Below are 6000 nucleotides of genomic sequence, written 5' to 3' on the forward strand. Positions count from 1 at the left end.
AACCATGTCACCTACACGATGTCGTTTTAACCTTTTTCCATGTAGCGTATATTTTATTTTTTCCATTTTTAATGCTTTACAAAACAAGCATATTATTAAAGAGTAAAAAATGTGTTTTACTCTGGTTTGGCTGTATTCTGCTGAAAGAGCTGAAGCGAGCTTTTAGAAGAGGGTTAGACGAGATAATACAGTACAATGCAACTGACAGGTGATGATGATATGGCAAAAGGTGATAGTAAAGGTATCACTGTGCTTATGTGTGCAAATGATATTCGATTTTTGGTTGAAAACAAATAAATAAACCAACAAATGTGCGTCTTTACTGTGAAAGGGTTTAGCTTATTGGTTTAGCTCATGGCTTGCCTTTTCTGGATGAGTCACAGCTTCTAACATAGGAGGTCATGTGATCACTAGCTATTCACTGTAGGTGGGCAATGCATCGCTAAAAAGAATTAAGTCCAAATACTGTCAAACATTATTGGATCAGGTATTGTGGGGATAAAAGAAGCATAATCCAATCTTATTGGTCACCCTGTGTTATGAGGTAAATGCTTTATATAAACTTATTATATATAAATGTTGCCAAACACAGAGACGTGGTATTCGCAGTAAAGATGGTGCTTGGTAAACCATTTTTACGTAGCTTAGCTATTTAAAGAAAGAGGAAATGATGTATTAGTGTGGTCTCACTGGAGGCAGATACTGGTTGTGATCAGTATCATCACAGTGTGTTTTATCTTTGTTAACCCCAATAACAAAAGTAAAACAAAGAAAATGAAAGACACCAGGAATACAGTGTATGAGGTCAAGAATTAAACCAGAACTAAAGTGAATGTTTAATATTTATTTGAGGATAGGCAGTGAATGGATGGACATGATATCCTTGTGGGTCTAAAAGTGAAGCCAGCATTTATAGCATTTACAGCTCACTGGTGACTCTTCCTAGACTATTGGAATTTTACATACCTAATGGGTCTTTAACCAAATTGTTCTCAAGGTCAAGATCTTGGTCATAGTCCTGGATATTGCTGCTCCCGAGTCTCCTTGACTTGTGACAACAAGTGAGAACAAAACTCTTTCTGTGCTCCTTCTGTGCTAGCACCCACCTGTGGAGTGTTACATCTAGGTTATTACTAGGTTATTAGTATTCTGGTCACACGGGGGTGAAATCTGTGGCCCTGTAGACTCTATGGGGAAGCAATCCCCTACTCTGATCTCTGTCAACACAAACTGAATAAAACATTAACTCATTTTTGTAAATTTTGCTGATTCCAAGCGTTACAAGGAGAAACATCCAAAATGCTGCGGTGAGAGTCCTGACAGGGACTGGAGAGAGAGAAACTATATTTCTCCCATTTTGGCTTCTCTTAATTGGCTCCCTGTTAAATCTAGAATCAAATTTAAAGTTTTTCTCCTCGCATATAAGGTCTTGACTAATCACCCCCATATCTTAACGGTGTCATAGTACCATACTCCCTGAGAGAGCAGTTTGCTCTTAGACGGCAGGTTTGCTTGGTTCCTGGGATATTTAGAAGTAGAATGGGAGGCAGAGCCTTCAGCTCTTCTGTGGACCCAGCTCCCAATTTGGATTTGGGAGACAGACACCCTCTCTACTTTCAAGATTAGGCTTAAAGCGTTTCTTTTTAATAAAGCATATAGGTAAGGCTGGATCAGGTGACCCCGAATCCTCTCGTAGTTACGCTGCCATAGACCTAGTCTATTGCAGTCTCTTTGCATTTCTGCTGTTCTATTAGTGCTGGATTTGCTGCTATGCTAAAATAAGTCATTAGGTCTTCATTTGATGACATAATGAGTTTGCCCTCTAGCGGTAAAAATAAAAACAAGAGCTTTAATAACAGATTTTTCAGTTTGACATTCAGTTTGGTAAAAGCTTCTTCATTCAGCGCAGTCCATCTGATGCAAATTCACCTGATTGGCATTTCATATTTTCTGGCCTTTTAAAAAACTTTCATAAAAGCCACTTGACAACTGACTGAAAGCACAGAAGCAGCGCGGGAGAGAGAATGGCAGAGTAGCGTAAGTGGAACACATCAGGTAAATAGACCTGGTTTTCATACATATTTTTCCAAAAGGATCAAAAGGTGGCGATTTTATTCTCTTGCCCTGGGAGCCAGTCTGTTTAAAATCTATTACAGCGTGCGTCCTGTGGAGACCCACCAGCAATGGACCCACAACCTATTTCTGGTTCCAGCCTGAGTGGAATAAAGAGGTCAGCTCCCAGTGAAGCCGACAAGATAGGTCACACATTGTCTCTTCCAGCAAGTTGTTGTTTCAGCCCTCCAAAGGTAGAAATCTTGCCTTTTAAATTGTTTTTTCACCGCCTTTTTTTGGTGATGATTTTGAGAACTATTCAGGCACTTCATACTGAGTGACTTGGTCAACTGAAAACAGCTGTCTTCACAGCCTTTAATATAAAAGATATTTCAAGCGCACTTGCTCTCTATCGAGATAACTTGAGTGAGGCTGCATGGACAGGAGATTTGCTTTAAAGGAAGATAAATACATCAATTAGACAAATGATTAAGGGGAATGAAAAGGCTCTTTTTTACTTCACCTCCTGCTTTGATTTAAGAAATGAGAATTTAATCTTCAGGCAAGAAAACCAGAAAAAAAGGGGGTAGAATAGAAAACTGAAGAGTTAAAAGGTAAAATGTAAAAAAAGTCATACGGATGCTGTCAGGGGCACAAAAGCAACTGCAGAGACAGACAGACGATTCCTTGACAGTGAGTCAGACAAACTGACAGGAGTTGAACCGCGCAGCAGGAGGGGATCAGCCACTCATGGAGCCTCCACACAGAGAGAGGAAAGACATCTCCTGTAGTATACTCTGATCGAGGTGGCAATGAGTAACCAGCGGAGCCTGTCAGAGCAGATGGCTGAGAATCCATTAGCTAATAGCAGAGGAGCCTCCCAGCCAAACTAATGACGCCCTCATTACTACACTGCACGCGCTCCCCGCCCAGCCAATGGACTCTGGCTGGGCCTTTGTCTGAACTGAGGTGCACAAACACAGACAGGCAACTGCACGCACACAACCATGCATCTGCAATACGTGCCTGCACGGTCACTTACAAAATCATCAATGTAATGAAGGGATCACCTAACAAGACAAAAATGCATGCATTGTTAACACACCCCATCCATCCCTTGCACACATACTGCTACTTCAGAATACGCCACATGCATTTCACAGCATGGATAAACGAGAGAAAAGCCAAGATGAAAAATGTAGTATCACCACCGCATAAATAATTCACTGTGTGTGTGCTCTGCATGTGTTAATACAGAGCTATACATCTATTTGTTATCACCTGTGTGTGGTGTTTTTAAAGGCTCAGGCGTATGCTAATGGGAATGCACACATGAGTACGCGACTTTTCCCCAACAACCAGACAGCCACGGAAACGGGGGCAGTTAGAAAGTAAGCAGATGCAGTGACAGAGGTGGTGTCTGAAATCTGTCTAACTCTATTGAGCATTCCGGTTTCAGCAGCGGGAGGAGGTATTTATATGTATTTTACTGGTGCAATGAATTTTAAGGAGAGCTGACAGCTCTTAGGACCATCTCAGGGGGGCAAACAAGCTGCAGCTGAACTGTTGTTGCATGCAGACGCTGAAGATTTACCTTTTTGTTTAGCATTTTGCAGTCAAAGAGGAAAGTAAAGAACCCTTTCCTTCCAGGAATGCTTGCCTCACTTGCTGATCTGGATCAATTTACCTTACCACGGTTGATAATAATTGTTTCCACAGCAGTGAACAAGGCCTGGTGATCCCATCGAATAGTGTCAGGTCAGCAGAGGTCAGCAAAGCAATGTTTAATAAGCCATTAGCGGCTTCTGAGCACAGAAACTAGGGCAGAGTCAGACATAATTTCATTCCCTGTTGTTTGAACAGAACCCGGTTCATCTGTAAGAACAGTAGAGTGCGGCTAGCTCGAGTTTAAAGGTGCTTGTTCACCTGTGTTTGTATTTAGAGGTGCAGACAGACAGGGAGATGACAGCACAGCTTGGGTTCAGCAGCTAATGCGGTTACAGCAACTGCCTGCTTTCCCCATACAAGATAGACCCTGCAGCCATCAAGCTGAACCCGCAGAGAGAGAGTTGACAGCTGCTTGCATGACTAATAATGCTTTGCAATGCAGGCTAATAGGCTTTTAAACAATTGCAGCATTTTGGCGTAGAAAACAAAAGAACAAAAATGGAGAAATATGCCAACCAGGCTCTGCTATTAGTGAACAACAGCTCCACATTGTCCCCAAAAAACCCAAAGAATTTTTTTATGATCAGGTACAAAATGAGCAGATCTTTTCAAGTTTGCTTTTTCAAGTTTCATCTCCCCTTTGATACATTTTTGATCACAGCCAGATTCCCCCGCGGGCCGTTAGGCACACATTTTCCTGGTGTCAAGCAAGTGTGCACAATTGTATACATGTCAATGCAAGTGTGTGTCTTTATACGTATGTGTGTGTGAAGGCAGTTCTGCTGTAGAGAGTCTGACAGGAGAATAAAATTTCAGGTCCTCAAACGGACATTTGATGCGTTCGACTGGTGCCTTTTGTTTCGGAGACCGTTCTTTGGTCTGTGAGATAATGATGGGGTTAGAGGGAAAATGATGATCAACAGCTGAAATTAGCTTTTGTTTCATTTGGATATTTAAGGCAGAGGGTGTTTTAACTGACACGCTACTAAATCAACCCTTCCACGCAGCACGGGCTGGATTTTGTGGATGAGGAAGTATGAAGTTCTAGGGCTGCGCTCCAAGCCATCTGGTCCTTGTGTAACTGGAAGGAAAGCTGTGTCCTCAGCAGTAGGTCGAGTACATTCTCAGTGGCAACAGGGCTCTGCCAAGGCCGTCTTGTCACCAGTTCTGTTTGTGATTTTAATGCATGGCAGAGGAGCGTAGCATGTCCAGTTTGTGACCTCGGCGCTGCATTACTGCAGCTTAATCACGATATAGTCTGAATTTGTAAGGTTTTTTAAATCAGGGTTGGGAATATGAAGCAGCAGATACATAGTGGATTGTGGTTGGTTGGTTACCACGGGGGTGGGGGGTTTGCATCGGACAAGAAAAAGTACCTTGGGGATTTTTTCACAAGTGAGAATGAGCTGCAGCATGAGGTCACTCTTTTGCAGGAATATTCAGCTAAAGGCGGAGCTGAGGCTGAATAGGGAAACTCTCAGTTTACCCGTGGTACTGTCACCTCTGGCAGCGCAGTTTGGGTGGCGACCAAAAGAGAAGATCATGGATGAGAGCATCTCTAATTTGTTTCTGTTACAGAATTTCTGGGCATATCCTTTGGAACAATTAATGTCGGCTCTACTTTCAAACTTTGCAGTGAGGTGTGATGTATGAGGCAAGAACAGGATGGCTTTTAAAAGTGTTTTTTTTCTTTAAGCATTTGCACCTGTGTTACCTCACAGTGCCATTCCAGGGTGACAAAAATTGAGGCTTGTGTGGAAAAAGTGCCCGTCCTGCAGTGGGGTGGGAGTGTGCTACATAAGGCAAATTTAAGCACACCTTCGTGCTAGAATACTCGGTGACATGAATCTTATGATTCTTTTGATTATTGAAAACAAAATATGAAACGCAAAGCTGTAAAATCCTGCATGGGAATAATGCAAACCCCCTTTTCTGTGGTTCTTGCAAGCCTTTTAAATACATTACTCTTTTACTTTAAATGGATTTTTTGGATTGCATTTCATTGTCTCACAGCTGTACTTCCACTAAATCGGCCCTGTTGCTGCTCTAAATTCTGGCTCAGGCGGTTGGCTGCACAGTCTCACTGATTGACACAAAATACTTGTTATACATTAGGATATTATGAAATGCACATCAGCCTCAGAAGAATAGATGATGAGGCTTAATTTCAAGAAGCTTCTTAATTTGGCAACATAAAGCTTTTTGTAAATCATATAAATTATATATTCTTTTTCTTAATAAATGGAATAAAATGATACATTGTAGTGTCGGTAGCACAAA

The sequence above is a fragment of the Haplochromis burtoni genome, unplaced genomic scaffold, assembly GCF_018398535.1.
Source record: "Haplochromis burtoni strain Fernald_Lab_line unplaced genomic scaffold, NCSU_Asbu1 Contig_265, whole genome shotgun sequence".
NCBI lineage: Eukaryota > Metazoa > Chordata > Actinopteri > Cichliformes > Cichlidae > Haplochromis > Haplochromis burtoni.